This window comes from Schistocerca serialis, chromosome 3 (assembly GCF_023864345.2).
Source record: "Schistocerca serialis cubense isolate TAMUIC-IGC-003099 chromosome 3, iqSchSeri2.2, whole genome shotgun sequence".
Taxonomy (NCBI): domain Eukaryota; kingdom Metazoa; phylum Arthropoda; class Insecta; order Orthoptera; family Acrididae; genus Schistocerca; species Schistocerca serialis.
Genome location: NC_064640.1, coordinates 510955405 through 510973333, shown reverse-complemented (window position 1 = coordinate 510973333; position 17929 = coordinate 510955405).

Below are 17929 nucleotides of genomic sequence, written 5' to 3'. Positions count from 1 at the left end.
TCCATCTGCGCACTACAGTGCTTTCGTGAATCTCGAAATTGGTGGAGCGTTTTTGAAGGGTGTGCTGTTCGCATTAAACGACTGGCTCTTCGCTTGTCTGATTTTTGAGGAAGAGGAGGCAGAGTATCTGAAAATTAAATGGCGTTAATTTCTATCTGTTCCTGCTATGCTTTATTTCCGCGTGAAACAGAGGAACGCTTTCTTCTCCTCTGCAGGCAGACCGGTTTGGTTTGTCCCGCGCCGCGTGGGATTAGTTGAGCGGTCATGTCTGCCTTCTGCAGCGCTGCGGCGAGGACGTCTTGTTTACGTCCCGTCCGCGCGGTCGCGTGTGCCCGTAGTTGTTTGCTACTGCGTTGTCGCTATAGTCCATCACTACCGACGCAACATGACAACACCATCAAGATCAGTTTTCAACCCGATCATGCACTACAGCGAGCTTTTGAAGAGGAACGTTTTCTACGTTACGACGTTAAAATTGAACCGCGAGACATAATTGGTATCCATCTCTCCATCACGAGCGGTGTTGTCTACGTCAAGTTAGTAAGTGACGAGGTGTGCACATGCGAACGATCTTAAATTCAAACAGTCTGATGGCCATATTGGGGCAGTATATCGATCACGCGGGGCTTGGCCTCCGTACGATACGCGTCTTCGAACTCCCTTTCGAAGTACTGCCGGACGTAGTCACCGCGGCTTTCCAGCCCTATGGCACAGTGATCAGCCATATGGCCGAAAAATGGGACCAAACATGTATCGTCATATCTTGTCATCGTTGGATGTAGGGCAATCATTATGTATGACGGTCAGCCACACACTTGCTCTGGTTGTGGCCAAGAAGGGCACGTCCGGTCGGATTGTCTCCGACGACGGCTTACTCAAATCCCGACAGGTGAATCTATGACTCCTTCTACAGTAACGACCCTTCCTCTCAATTACGCCGAAGCTGCACGGGCAGCAACCCTTTCCGATGCTGACCACACTAGTCCGATAGCCGCCCCCGATAACGAGACCATGATGTATTACGCAGTACAGGATCCGGCCTCTACAACGGCGCCCCCACCTGAAGATAATCACCGACCGACCTTGCAGGAAGGCGTGGATGCCAAGATGGACATTGACCCTCGGGTTGTGCCGACAGCGGCTTTTCTACCGGACACCGGAGCAGCTGAAGAGATCCACCCACATTCAGATACTGAAACACACGTCCGTAAACAGCGTTCCCCGCGCAAACACAAGAGACAGCGGCGTGCTCCATCGGACGAGTGTTTGCAGCGATCGCCTGACATGGACTGTGGACACTCCGACGATGGTACCGGCGGTACAGAGGCCGCTGTAACATCAAACTCAACGGTTCGCAGTGATGAAGGCTTCAGCCCCTCCGACCCCACAGAACAGCAGGATCACAAGCGGACAGCCGCTGCCGATTCCCAGCCAGTAGAGCCGATTGAGTCAGCGCCGAGTGCCACAGCAGCCACTAACAGCCACCAACAGCCGATGGTATTTCATGGCGACTGGGCGGACGACAGTGAGGAGAATTCCTTACCCATCGTGTCGGACGACACGCGGGGAAATTTACCCCACCAGTGTTGATCCTTTTCTGCCATCAGATACAGTGACGAGAGAGCCTTACAAGGGTATTGACGGCCAACACGGGTGCTATGGATAGACCTCAAACCTATCGCGTTGCAACGATAAACATCAACACTATACGGACGCGCGCTAAGTTATCCTTGCTTCAGGATATGTTGAACTCTGCTTCCATTGATATAGCCCTTCTCCAGGAAGAGTATGTCAACGACTTCCCAGGCATGTACGATTACGAAGCTTGCGTCTCTCCAGCTTCCCCTACAGGCAGCGGTGTCGCTGTACTTCTTCGGGAAGGGATAGTGGCGGACGATATCCTGTTTCTGCCTGGGGCAAGAGGAATGGCAATCACAGTACTAGGTGTCCGCCTTATCAATATCTAAGCACCTTCCGGGACGGACAAACGTCGCGAACGTTCACGGTTCTTTGCGGAAGACGTAGCCCCGCTCTTCCAAGGCCGCCACGACCATCTGGTGTTTGGAGGTGACTACAATTGCGTACTGGCGCCCAGAGACCAACTCCCACGACATAATCCGTGCCTGGAACTCGAGACGCTAATTCGAGACTTGCAGATGGCGGACACTTGGGAACATCTTCACTGCCACCGACCGGGATTCACACACTTAACGAGTCACTCTTCCAGTCGTATCGACCGGATTTATGTCTCACGCTCTCTCGCCGCTGGAACACAGGATGCGGAATTGTGGCCTGCAGCCTTCTCGGACCACTCAGCTTACATTTGTGCCGTCACTCTGCGGCGGCAACAAGTGTGGAGAAGCCGCAGTCCGTGGAAATTAAACATCGCTCACCTGTCGTACCCGGATTGCCGCCAAGCCGTTGAGGATACGTGGCATTCGTGTGAAAACCGCCTCCGTGCATATCCCACAACGATCCGCTGGTGGTTGGACTGCGCCAAACCGGCACTGAGGCGAACGTTGATAACCTACGGTCGTGACCACGCTACTTGGCGTAGACATACACTCGACTTTTACTTCAGGGTTCTGCGCGACTGCGATGCTATGGCGCCGTCTCCTGAACGGCAAACGGCGGTCCACCGTGCTAAGGCTCAGATCATCGCTCATATGCGACGCCACTTAGAGGGGGTAGTTATCCGCTCGAGGACGCAGGATCGGATACCGAGCGAACGCCCGTCAATGTTCTTCGTGAACGTAAACGACGCCAACGAGTGCTGATACGCTTCATCGACACGGAGGACGGTCGTCGCCTCACCACGCAACAAGACATAAACACAGCGTTCTACAATCATTATTCCCAGCTCTATTCCGCTCAGACCCCTGATCCGAGAGCACTGGAGGACGTCTCTCAGGCGATTAACGGCACCGCCACCCCGGCAATGGAAGCGGCCCTGATGGAAGAAATTACAGAAGAAAAAGTGATCGACACCATTAGAAAAGGAGCTGTCAACAAGTCTCCGGGTCCTGATGGCCTCCCCTTGGAATTTTACCGGGCTTTTCAATATTTATTAGCCTCCCGATGGACGGACAAACCGTCCGGTGGCTCACGACTGCAGGACTACCGCCCGTTGACGCTACTGAACTGCGACTTTAAGATCATTTCTCCACTGTAGGCGGCGCGGATACACCAGACCTTACGAAATGTTATCTCACCCGATCAAACGTCATTAGGAGGCGACAATAATATTCAAACAGCACGCAGTGAATATCGTGACTTGATCTCACTGACGAGGGCATGTCGTCTGAAGGGTGCACTGGCGGCAGTCGATTTTAGTCAAGCTTTCGACCGAGTGGACCACGACTATTTGGAAGCGGTCATCCAACATATGCGGTACCCACAGCCATTCGTCACTGTCGTCATGCGACTGCTCCGTGGCGCGACGTCCAAGGTGATCGTCAACGGCCGACCTACGCAGCCCCTCACCATTTCTCGATCGATACGCCAAGGCTGCCCTCTGTCCACTTTACTTTACGCTGTGGTCATGGAATCACTTCCCTGCGGCCTGCGCCAACGGCTAACGGGTATGACGTTACGAGGCCACACTTTCCGATGTAAAGCGTACGCTGACGACCTGGTGATTGTCATCCGCAACGGTGACGACACCGCTAACGCACTGAATTGGATAGCGGAATATAGCATGGCCACTGGTAGTCGTATCAACGTCGCAAAATTGGTGGCGATGAACATCGGGGTCGGATTGTCTGAGAACAGTGTCACCCCCTTACAGCTCAGAGATAGTTTGAAATGTCTCGGCATTGATCTCACAGACGATATACGACGGACCGCTGCTCACAACTTTCGACGGCTTTTACGAAATGTTCGGACTGGAATTGCCAACAATCGCCTACGAGCCCTGGACATCGTCCAAAGGACCCAGTATGTCAACACACATTTAGCGTCACGCATTCCGCACATCGCCAAGATATTGCCTATACCGGTGATGTTAGCTCGCTGTATACTTGCGGCTTTTGGGTCCTTCGTGAGTTCAGGAATGCTTTTCAATATCAAATATGAGACTCTCACCCCACCCCCGGATCGGGGAGGGCTTGGCCTTTATCACGTTTATGACAGGGCGGTAGCCCTATTTGTGAGCACATTAGTGAAACTATGGCACCGCCGTCCGGACAGTCTGACGAGTTTGTTAACAGAAGAACTAGCGCCGCCATCCTTGTTGCCACCTGTGCCGATACACCACGTCCCCTCCTCTCTCTTCTACATCGGTGTCTTTTACCTCGAACTCAGTTACGTTCGACTTGCCTTACCAACGACTCAACTGGCGACGGCAAAGACGGTTTATCGGGTCCTGCAACGTGGACGACCCGATAACGTCGTGGAGAGGAAGCACCCGAATGTCAAATGGCGAGTAGTGTGGAGGACAATTCAATACGTAACACTGGACTCTGACGTCACAGCGATGTGGTATATCACTGTCAACGGTAAGTAGGTGACCAGATCAAGGCCACATGCGATCCACATGGTAGACTCACCCACGTGCACGAGCTGTGGCGTTCAATACGACGATGAACACCGTCTTAGCTGTGGCGAGTCTGCGGCAGTGTGGTGTGAGGCAAATGTCAGAATACTTCTTTCTCGTAACGCCGAATCATATCGACCCCAAGACTATCTTATTCGCGGATGAGACGTATCACCCACGCACTAAAACTAATGGAATGACGTGGCTGCGTTGACATGCAGTGCATTATTTGTTTCAAGACGGCACTAAGGGCACTTTAGACTTTTGGAACTATTTGCAGTAACGACATTGCAAGATCCTCCGTAACCCAAAGTATCGACAATATATTTCCAATTATTTGTGGAGTGCGTTCCACGACCCTCCACGTAGCTGGAATATCACGGGTAAGAGAAGCTAAAATTACAAGACGACGATAGAACACTACACGGTACAACGTGGGATCTACCTTGGTCATTACGAGAAGTCATACCTGGATCATACAGCAGATGGAGAGTTTCGTCGTGAACCCTCACACTCTGTAGCAGTATTTGCCCCATTTCCTCTTTTTGTCCGCGGTGCGAAAAGGTCTTCGCAGTTTTTGTTTCCCATTCGGTGCAAGATGTAGCACTAGTTAATGGCGGTATGGATTCCATCCTTCAGTTTTCTTTCATGGTTTCCTTAGCCCCGCACTTTGCTCTCTTTTTTATGCCTTTTGCTACAACTATTAGCATGTTTTTAGTTACGTGCGCCCCCAACTCGACGCAATGAGTGCACTTATTACTTTTCAGTTCCTTACTGTTAAAAAAATATAAAAAAATAAAAAAGAGAATAAGAAAATAAAAAAATTTACAATAAAAAAGCGGTCTAAGGCGTTGCAGTCATGTACTGTGCAGCTGATCTCGGCGGAGGTTCGAGTCCTCCCTTGGGCATGGGTGTGTGTTTGTGTGTTTGTCCTTAGGATAATTTATGTCAAGTAGTGTGTAAGCTTAGGGACTGATGACCTTAGCAGTTAAGTCCCATAAGATTTCACACACATTTGAACATTTTTTTTGTTTGTCCCGCGCTATGACAAAATTTGCATTCAGCTTCTTTGAAGAAGCAGTTCTTCCGATCATGGGTGACATAAAATTTCACAAATGACTTCGCTTTGCACGGAGCTGGAACAGTGTAATTATAGTTGCCCAGCCACGGCAGATGCTGTATGTAGTGTGTCTGGCGTTGCTTACGCGGCGCTAAATTTCGAGTGCCGGGACCGGGGCTGTGGCTCGGGTACGGGTTGTTTGTCTCAAGTTAAACTATAAATGTAGCACAGAAATCATTCTCGGCTAGGTCTGCAGCTTATCGTGCATCAATACCTTTAAGCACGTCAGTGAGGCTAGGGTTGCAATGCTTTAGAATTGCGGCCCTCAATCTCTGATATAATACGTTTTGAATATTAGCATCGCCAAGCATTTCGTCCTCGTAAGTTGTGCTACAGAGACAATTGAATTTACAGTCTCTAGTCATGCCGTGCAATTCCGCAGTCCGTTATTTATAGGACTGATTACTACGACGTTGCGTGCTGAAAAATATATACCGTACGGCAGCAACGTGTATTTGACTCTCAAAAAGTTCGTCTAATCTGGAAATTATGACGTCGTAATGTTGGGTTTGTGGCTCACTGAGGGGAAATAATTTCACTATGAGGCGAAAAGTGTATATTCCTACAAATGAGAAGAAAAATGCGCGATGTGACTCATCTGCGATTTTGTAGGCGTCAAAATGTAGATCAAGCTGTATTATGTATTCTTTCTATATTTCCTTCGTCTCATCGTTCTGTCGGAAGGGCGGAGGCGGCTGCTGAATTTTTCTTTAGCTTCTGTAGCCTTTTGCTGCTGGGCTGCATGCGCTCTTACGAGGCAAGAAACTGCTGACAGCAGCTCTATTGATTCTGAAACAGGACAACAGATGTTAGACGCTGCTCAGCACTTCGATGTTGCCGTAACTGGTTTCGCGTGATTCCTTAAATATCTCAAATATTTCAACTTAACATATGCACACTGCAGCGTCAGTTACTGACAGTAGCTTTGAATGTTGAAACAAATGCAGATACTGCAGATTTACAAATCAATCAGTCTTCAGTACAACTATTCAATGTACCACGAGCTCTGGCCACTATGAAAGTCTGTACATGTTATTCAACCAGCAAAGATACAAAATACGTCTTGTGTATGAATGTTCGAATTTAAGTACACCCGACACTGTAGCTCCGGAGAGGGGATGCTTGCATCTCATTGGCAACGGCGTAATGATTGTGGCAGCGTCCTTATGTTGCGGTGGCGGCTGCAGAAAACGTGATGACGTGACTGGTGGCGGGCGTATTTGAAAGTGTGCTCGACCGGATTGCGGCCAATACCTTAATAAACATTAAAGTCTTTTATCTAGAAAGGTAACATGGGCTATTCAGTTACATTTTTGTGAACTGTAATAAATATATGTATTAATTATTTGTCTCCGGTACCTCCAATATCTCTACAGTTATGGTAATTGTACAAAAACGCTATTGGACTTATTCTCTACCTCTACAAAACTACATTTTAAAACACCTTAACGAATTATCCTACTATTAATACGACCTTTGTGCTACGGATTATGTTCCGTTTATGTTGACTTATTAATGTGCATCTGAACAGTTCGTACTTGTTTCCGCTGCTGGAGCCCCATCATACTACCACAGTCAGATACCATTCATTGTCTGCTGCATTCCGTTGGCTTAAGGGCAGCGTATCGGCAGTGCTTCCACTTCACAAGCGATTCGAGGTTTCAACGAAGATTTCACACTTCCGTGATCGTTTGCTCCAGCACAATGCAGAATGTTGAAAAACTATTTCATCAAGTAATCACCTACCTCAGTAGCCTTCTTTCTATCTGAAAAGTATCTCGTCTAGCTGGGATGGCAGCATACTTCCATGAGGTTGACAGGCTAGTAAAGTCTGCAGTGGCCTTCCCGGATATCGCAGAAGATGGCCAGACTGGCATGTTCCTCGGTACTGCTCTGGGATTCAGCGCCCTTAATTACTTACGACTGTTACCCGCTACATCGTAGACCGCACATTCCTACAATGTGTGCTCCGGAGACCTCCCATTGTCGTACGCGCACCTATCATAGCTATCTTTCGATTTCGTACATGTACGTAGCATACGGGCCATGAACAATCAGTTGTTTCAGACCACTCGATGGCTGAAGAAATTTCATTTTTAGTCCTTCCGTGATGCTAGGAAGCAATTAATGAGTCCTCCCTCCAGTACCTTGCGAAAGTTGCAATACGCGACTTTGTGTTAATATTTTATTCTTGCCTCAGTTGAAAGCATCTTTCGTACTTCCATTTGATTACCTTTATTTAACGAATAAAGTGCTCCCTCATCCTTTTTCCTAATTTCCAAATTCGGTGGGCATATTCCCAAAGTTACTAGCAATGCATCATTTAGGGTAGTGCAGTAGGCGCTCATTGATATTATTAGCAATCCTCTCCCTGACTAATGAAGCTAGCTTAGCAAAAGCTACAATCAAAGAGCCCAAACGCTCGTGCGATATCCTACGACTGATGCTAATATAGATTGATGATACGCAAGGGAGGTCGAAATTGCCTATTTTCGATCGTTATCATTTTGTTCATCATGTTAGTACCTTCCCTGCTTACTTCCTCTATATGACGTGCAGTGTTAAAACGTTAGTCCATGAATACCCTTAGATACCTTTTTCCTGTTATTTTATTGATATTCATATCGTTCAATTTTGTTCTAGAATTTCTTGCTAGATCCACTTTGAGCAAGACATACGTGGTTCTGTGAGGTTGTGGTGAAACAAGCGCTGTATCACTGGAGAAATAAAGAGGCGAGAGAGTGTGACGAGACTTACCCCAGTTCACTGCTAGTAGCGCAAAGACAACACAACGCGTCGGTGTGTAGAAGACAAGTATTGCATCGTCATTTAAGAATGGAATTAAAAGTTAAAGTTTCTTTTCCAAACTTTGTTAGCATGTGCTTCAGCCGGCCGGCGTGGCGGTGCGGTTCTAGGCACTACAGTCAGGAACCGGTTCGAATCCTGCCTCGGTCACGGATGTGTGTGATGTTCTTAGGTTAGTTAGGTTTAATTAGTTCTAAGTTCTACGCGACTGATGACCTCAAAAGTTAAACCGCACAGTGCTATGAGCCATTTGAACCATGTGCTTTAGCATTATTATTTGTAAACTGTCAAATCTCAGAATGATCAGGTCAATATTTTTCACTACCGTTTGAAGAAAAAAAAAGTGGCGCTAAATGATAAATTTAGTACCCCAAGAATTGGTCGTAATGTGCGTATGTGTGTCCAAATTAACTGGCACAAGTCTCAAGGTAATTAAACAAATATTTTGGTCAGAATCCGCGGTTTAAGAAAAGTTGGAGGCGCTAAATATTAGTCTTAGAAATATGAAAATAAGTGCGAAGCTTTAGTTCAAATGGTTCAAGTGGCTCTAAGCACTATGTGACTTAACATCTGAGGTCATCAGTCCCCTAGACTTAGAACTACTTAAACCTAACTAATCTAAGGACATCACACACATCCATGCCCGAGGGAGGATTCGAACTTGTGACCGTAACAGCAGCGAGGTTCCGGAATGAAGGGCCTAGAAACGCTCGGCCACAGTGGCCGGCTTTCAGTTCAAAATAAAAACATTAATATTGTAACCCCATTGAGCTACCTCTAATATTTTTCATTTAATTTGCAGAAAACTAAAACGTGCTTATTTGCAGTGGGTTAATTATCTATTATATTAATGCTAGAAAGTTTTGGTTACAGCACGTGATGAAACCTATTAAATAGCAGAGGTATAACAAGTTTCAATGCGTGGATATAAATAATAACAAATACACGGTCTTTTAAAGTCGTTGTTCAGAGGCAAGGTTCTACAGTCAGTTCCGTTCTGAAAATTCTAGACGGCAAGGTTTAAATTCAGGCAACCTAAAACATTTTCTTTGATTTTAACCAACTTACCTTCATGCATACAAAAATTACAAAGATTATAAGATAATACACAACAGTGTTATAAAATATTATGTGTCTGAGAAAGCGGCCGTTGGGAGGCAGCTACCATGGGCATAGGCCGGATGACAGCATGTGTTACCTGGGCCATCCGCTGCGCCACATGTATAAATACAGCCCTAAAGGCAAGACGAGGCATCACTTCGCACCTAGGCACTGTACGATCCGCCTCAGTCAAACATCAGAGTGTGCTCTGCCTCGATTGACATCAGAGACAGACGGTTACTGAACACTTATTTTCAGTAATAATAGAAAGTGAACTCTTGAGGACTATACACCATTCTGGATTGCTCAGATTTCGCAGAAGTAGCTGTTATTACGACGCCTGTATGGTTATAAAATCTTCGTGGCAAATGGTGGCAGTTATTTTCCACTTTTGTGGTGAGCAATTATTTTGATTATCACAAATCAGGGCGAAAGACGAAGGAACTTACCGTAGAGATCGCGTCTGAACTGCTCATAGTGCTGTTTAGGGTAGAGGTTTATTATTAGTATTAACATAATGAACATTACAATGTTGTACGTGTGAAAATGTTCCAAATATATCTGTCAATTAGATCTCAAAACCTTCAGTTATAATCATAGTCCTCATCCTGCTGAACAAATACAGAATAGAAATATTTCTTTCAGTGGGGTGGACAAAAATGTGGACTTGCAGACTGGGAAATGTGGTCATTATGTTATCGATCGCTTTTTGGCTGACCACAGAAATAGTTGCTACGCTCTCGTAAAACACGGCGAACAATATTTCCAATATTTCCTTCTATTACTTATGGCATTATTATTATTATTATTATTATTATTATTATTATTATTATTATCAACCCGCCACCCAACATATAGTTCATATCGTCTGGGAAATTGAACAGTGAAAGTGATCGCAAGAAAACAACGAGCTCGGTACACACTAACAGGGTACCGTAGTGGAACAGGCAGAAACCAATGCGTGAACAGTGCCAAGATTTACTCGCGAGTGTGGCACATAAACTAAGTCTTAGCCACAGTAACCTTGATCGTGACGGAAGGAGGGAAGAAGGCGACACTAGATCGTGGCTGCCACCGGCGCTGAGGTTAGAAGAAGACGATGGGTCATCACGGATCTGAGTGGACCTGTGTGACACCTGCAAGCTGCTGCGCGCGCTCATCGGTGTCCAGCCCCACCTGGAGCTACTGCAGTAGGCGATAACCGCCGCCATCTTCACCGCCACAGCTGCTGCTGCTGCATGCATTACGTTGCGACGCGTCGCATCACGTTTGCTGGTACACCGGGCCGGCACCATTCGTCGAGGTCATGTAATTAAGTTAAGTCAACATTATTTAAAGTATTGGTTAGTTGCTGCTAAGAGGTTACTAGAAATGGAGATCTATGTGTAAGTTAAGATTGAACCAGTCTGGCCATGAATCCTCAGAATCAGAAACTGAATTCCGTCGAACCAAGAAATCGAACATCGGAGTGTGATTTGTCAAAAGTAAAATCAGATTTGAATTTCAATATACTGCAAAATTAGAACCATTTAATGACGACAAAGTAATTGAAGTAAAGGTCAAAAAGGTACAAATAGAATTAATAACATTATCAGATCATAAAACTGACAATGCTAGAAATTCCTTTAAAATTAATGGAAAAGCCAAGTGGCAATATAGAGGCTCCGCCTTGGATGCAGTTACTGTTTGCTAAACTTGAATCGCATCATGAAGAACTGAACTATGGGATGGAATCCAATAGTAAAAAGTTAAGTAGTAAGATTGAGTCAAGTAATAACGAACTAAACGGTAAGACTGAATCTAATAGTAAAGAACTGAAGGATAGTAATAGAGCAGTAAAGGATGAAATGACCTAAAAACTGAATAGTTTAAATTATAAAATTGATGCTTATCACTATGATCTGCAAATCAAAGTTGGGTAATAGTGAAATAATCTGCATAGTACTTTCAAAAGCGAAATTGACAAAGTTCGCTACGATTTCAAAGACATGGGTGAACTTCTGGAAGAGAGGTTGTCAGAAAGAATAGGAAACGAATCAGAGCTTTGCTCTAATCGATTTGAAGAAGTAACTAGTGGAGTAAGTGCTTGTAAGGAAGGTATTAAGAAAGTTAAAGCTGATTGTGTGCAATTATGTGAGGATGTGGACAAAAAATGTTCTGACATATTGGAAGCAGCAGAAATACAAGTAGAAGAGCTAAATACTAGTATTACTAAAATAGAAAATAGAGTAAACTCTGGTAGTTCTAGTAAGCATGTGAATTCAGCTCACACCGTTTTCATCGGATGTCGTCAGTTTTCATGTTTTGATCCAGACAAACAAATTCATGTATCAGATTTATGGATGGATTTTGAGGATGTTTTGCCTAATGCATGGCCAGAGCGAGAGAATATTTCTTTTGTAGGAAGTCATTTGTCAGGAGATGCTTTGCGGCGGTCATCTGACCTAATGATAAGATGTAAAATTCTTTCTGAATGTAAATCTACATTTCTTAATTAGTTCTGGTCATACAACAAACAAAGCGATGTCCTGAGAGAATTTTGGAGCGGTAAAAGTTTGCTCCAGGATCTGAGTCAGTAAAAGAGTTCTGTAGGATGTGAGTTTCACGGCTGTTACATCTGACAGGAAAGATGAAACCAGAAACGATTATCATGGGACGAGATGGTAAGCTGCCTTGTTACTGGCAGAAAAGAATCATTTCCGCACCTGGAGATAATGTGGATAGGTTCATAGAATATTTAGAGCGAGTAGAAACAGTAGCTGCTGCTAAGGAGCAGATACAAAATAATAACAGGGCTTTTAACAATCACGTAAACAACAGAAATAATAAAAGTGGAAACGTGAATGTTGGAAGTGTGGACATTCAGAGTAGAATGTCTAATTATTATAATGAAGGCCATGGTAGAGTAAGAGGGGGTAGACAGTCACCACGCTTTCGCAACAGTTATTATGACGAAAGCAGAAATGTAAACAATATGCCGATGAGACAAGACGGTGAACAAAATACTGCTCTATCTGATTATGTATTAAATGAGCCCAAACGGCCGCGTGAGGAAAACTAAATCACGTCTATGAGGAAACTGGTGCTTGTAAGGCGGAAAAAGTAGCACAGCCAGTAAGAAAAAACCGACCACAGTCAGCCAACGCACACAAACAGAAAACAGGGATGGTGAAATAGGAACAGACAGTACCAGTGAAGTGTCAAACTACTCTCATAATATAGTCAACAGCATTTTGGACACTTTAGAAAAATAGGTCAAGGAAGAAAAACCAAACGCAATAGTCAATAGGGAGGAAGAAATTAACGGGTTTGAGTCTGATATGGACGAAGATGAGGTAAAAGCTTACATTTTCCACAATGATGGTAGTCTGAAGGCTTAAGTTGTGGTAGAGAAAGTGGAGTTGGTTTTTCAAAGTTTTAAGGCGAAAGAATTGATGAATGAAGGGGGTAGCAATAATAATGAACTCAAGAAATCTGATAGCTATATTAACTTGCCACAAACTGTAAAAGCCGACGACAGTATTATAGGTAACAATGGTGCGCAGGGCTACAGTTGCTTACTGGTAGAAAATAGTTTAGATGATGTTCAGCAAACGGAAGTAGACGGAGTCTTCCAGTGCTTTGATTTAAAATTAGTGGACAGATAGGAAAAGGTAGCTACAAATGTAGAGATTGATGAAGCCCAGAATCTAAGTGTGAATGTACTTGTAACTGAACAAAACTACTTTAGCTGGAAACAAATTCAGAACGATTTATTAGAAGATGTTAATGAAAGACCTGTTCAGAGTAAAATAACTCACCCTATAATAGAAATTAACATCTCAGGAGTAACAATGCGTTGTATTCTTTACAGTGGAAGTGAAGCAAGTACTTTGTCACAAGCATTTTTTGATTCTATTCCTAATAAGAGTAAATTAACTGTTTTGTAAGTAGGTGGTTTCAAATTAATAGGTACTACTGGAAAACTTTCTAGACTAATGCAGCACGAAGCTTTGATACCCACTGGTACAGGTGACGTGATAATAGATCATCGTTGTTTAATCGTGCTCGGGTTAAGTGTTAAGATATTAATAGTTACGGATTTCTGAAAGTATCATGGGAGCATTGATTTTGACAACTTACTTTTAAACTTACCTGATTCTCAGGTAATAAAAGAGCTTTTTATAGTAAATTATATAAGCAATAGTAACTAAACTTGGGAACTGCCTATTTGGGTGAAGAGGAATACAGGCTACTTATAGGAAGATACTGAATTCAATAACAATGTGCAAGATGCTAATGCAGAAGGGAGCTATATCCTAGAAGAAATAGAAGCAAAGGTACAGTCAACAGAGCGAATTTCAGATAAACAAAGAGCAGAATTAAGGAAAGTATTAACCACACACCACAATGTATTCCAGAATACACATGAAGTTAATGGGTATGAATGGCGTTTGAATCTAAAGCCTGGGCAAGTATTTTTCAAAAACCCTTACTAGATATATGTTTCAAGAAACAAACGGTTAAGAAAGAAATTCAACGTATGTTGGCATGGGGTGTCATTAAGCAAGCAGTTAGTGAATATAATAATCCTCTTATTGTGCTTAAGCGTGATGGAAGTGTTAAATTAGTACTGGATGCGCACTGGTTAAATGAGATTATAGGAAGACAGAGTGACGGTCCCCATAATATGGACGAGCTACTTCAAAAATCCCAAGAAGTTAGGTAACTTACATCTATGGACATACCTTGTGGATACTGGAATTTGCCCCTGGCGAAAGAATCACGTAAATATACAGCCTTTTTGTATGGAGGAGTGTGCTGCCAGTATAAAGTAGTCCCATTTGGATTAAATATTTCTGTTTGTACCTTCGTAAGACTAATGGCTCATGTATTGGCGGAGGAATTGTTAGATCAGGTATCTATTTATGTAGATGATATACTTTTGGCAACTCCCACATGGGAAGAACACGTCAGTCTACTGGACAGGTTGCTAGGAGCTATAGAAAAAGGAGGTATGAAACTGAGGTTAGGGAAAACTGAATGTATAAGGGACAAAATAAAATTCCTCGACCATGAAATTAGCAGGGATGGTATATTACCTGATCCCTCCAAATTATCAGTCATTGAAAACTTTTAAGCGCCACAAAATAAAAAGCAGCTCAGGTCAATGTTCGGTTTTTTCGGATTCTACCGCCGTTTTGTTAAGGATCACTTGTTTAATGCTCCTGGTTATTCAACTTGTTGAAGAATACACCACGGGTTTGGACTGAAGAGTGCCAGTCTGCTTTTGAAGAATTAAAAAGATGTTTAATAAATAGTCTGCTCTTACACCATCCAGATTTTTCAAAAGCTTTTGGCATATCTGTTGACGCAAGTGGTTATGGGACTGCAGTAGAGGTGTTTCAGATGGTAACTGAAGGAGACCAAGAGGTTCATAAAACCATCGCTTTTGAGAGTCGTTCACCGCAACCTGCTGAGCGTAATTTTGGAATTCCAGAATTAGAGGCACTGGCCATCGCGTTTGGTAAGCAGAAGTTTGAGCATTATTTGTTAGGGCACTAGATGATAATCTGTAGTGATCACAAGGCACTTACGTTTTTAAAAACATGCAAATTGAGACATCCAAGACTAACCAGGTGGGCTATGTACCTTCAGCAGCTCGATCTCGAAATGAAATACATACAAGGAAAGAACCATGTGGTAGCAGATGGGCTATCAAAAAGTGCTGAGTTATCAGAATTTTCATTAACAGATAGGAATGAAGTAATTATGTTGGTCATACGTGAGCTCAAGGAGGAGAGGGCCTTGAAGAAAATATTTAAAAACTTAATACGGGAGCATAATAATGATGATGATCAATTGAGGTTAGTCAAAAGCCATTTAGGAGTCCCTAATTATCCAAAAGTAGCGCAATACTGCTGCTTACATAAAGGAATTTTATTCCGAAAAAGAAAATTAGATCCGGCAGAACGGAAAATTTGGGGTCAAGAAATGCATTTCTAAATTAAGTGAGACAGTAATTTTCGATAAGATGCTCAGTAGAGTAGCAAAAAGACTGGAATCCTGTGTTATTTGTCAGAAGGTTCGTGCGATAAATAGTATAGTGCGGGGAGATATACACCATGTAGAACCAAGTGAATCCCTGGAATTTTGTGCAGCCGATCATTTTGGTCCCTCTCGACAACTAAAGGAGGTTGTAGCCATGCTTTTGTGGTGATTTAAGGTTTTAGCAAATGTGTCACACTTTATTTAATAAAGAGGGCTACTGCGAAAACGCTTGTAGACAAGCTAGAGAAGGACTATTTTGCAAAGGCTGGCAAGCCAAAGAATCTATTAGATAATGGTCCTCAATTTGTACCTGAAAAATTTAAGGAGTGTCTTGGAAAGGCCGGAATTCGCCACGTAAGGATCTCGCCGTATTCTCCACAGGGAAGTATGAGCGAGAGAGTTATGCGTAAATTAAACAGACTATGTAGAACTTGCTGTGCCAGGAAGCATTCGACTTGGGCCGATCATATCAGAAATTTAGAAGAAATCGTCACTAATCTTAGACACGATGACACAGGCTTTGCGCCTTGTGAACTAAAGTTTAATCAGGAACCCCACAACATCATATCAAGCATAGTCGATTCTCCAGTCCCATCTCAGAGCCCTTTCGAAGGGCACAAGCTGGGGCAAACATAGATAAAGAGACATGGACAGAAGAAGAGGGCATGACGCAAAAGCCTCCCCACTAGTTTTAGCATTGGTGTACCAGTATTGGTCAAAACTAAACAAAAATCTACAAAAATTTCGGCAGAAACAAAGAAGTTTATGCATGTTAATCAAGGACCATTCCGGGTAATAGGTAAGCCACATGCAAACGGATACCACTTGGAATACCCGAAGAGTAAGAAAGAACTATTTCTATGTAATATTGCAGATTTGAAGAAATTTAAAATAACAGTGACCAGTTACTGTAGGGAGTCTGCCACTCTTTGGCGGATACACAGTTTGGCGTCCTATGCGGTCCCAGCTGGCTGAAACTTTATTTCCCTTTCAAGTTTCATTCCCTTCTTCTGTTCTATTATAATAAGTAAATTATGTATGTCTTCATGTCGTATATAGGCTATTAGTTTGTAATGTCTTCCTAGTGAATCAGAGTGATTCCAAAACACGACTATACCCAAATGAGGACTTAGAAAAGAATGTGACAGGTAATTTGTAGTAGCAAATTATACAGGTTTAAATAAAAATGGGCAACTTTTGAGTACCAATAATAGACAAAGCGTAGCTAAACTAAATAAATAATAAATAACATACGTAAAAAAGAGGAATTAGTAACTAACAAACAAGGAACACTATGTATTAAGAGAAGTTATGAAAGCTGGAATTTCCTAAAATCTGAATCAATAGCCTCCGCATAAATTAATATTGTCATTTGGGAGTAAGGTTGTCTGAAGGTGAAAGAGAGTAATAATTTGGTGCCATTGGAGGCAAGCCGAAGCGTTTTAATAATAATTAAAGGAGATGTGTGGAAGTGGTGTGATGATCACACGGAGTGGCCGCGCGGTTAGAGGCGCCATGTCACTGACTGCGCTGCCCCTCCAGCAGGAGGTTCGAGTCCTCCCTCAGGCATGGGTGCGTGTGTTGTTCTTAGCATTGGTTAGCTTAAGTCAGTTTAAGTAGTGTGTAAGTCTAGGGACGGATGACCTCTGCAGTTTGGTCCCTTAAGAACTGACACACGTTTGAACATTTTTACCATACTAATCCGTACGATAATTGAGCCAATAGGTCTGAAAAACTTAAAAAAAGTTACTCAATTTTCTAATAAAAGCAACGTGTAAGCAATAAAACAAATTGCAAACTAACCCCAAAAGTTACAATTAAAGAACATAAATTGACCGTCAGCAAAAAATGGCTATGGTTCAGGTATAAAAGAAAAGGGACCTGCAAAGTTTGTGATTCAGGCTTAATAATGAAGTTGAATCACACGCTTTTCTGACGTGACTTATTGCCAATAGTACTTCCTGGTAACTTTTCAGTTATTGGAACTGTTTCCAGAAAATGGGTTATAAAATTTGTTTTGTCCTCCCTTAGATGAAAGTTGAGAACAGAAGCTTAGGCTATGTTATCTGTTTCTCAGGGACATAGAAGCTTCATGAAAGGCAGCTATAGTGGAGAGGGAAGCAAGGGCGACACGAACTACAGTGTATCTCCTCCTTCCTTTCCCTTGTTGTAATAAGATATAATGGAGCAGTGACTTCCCACCACCTGTTTCAAAGGATTTAGTGAAAGTGTCGTTTGGACGCTCACATTGGTGCCTATGATTGTGATTCAATATATGGGTACTGAAAACTGAAAAATTTTGTCTGTCTCTCTTTCAGGTACAGACTGAAAAATTTACG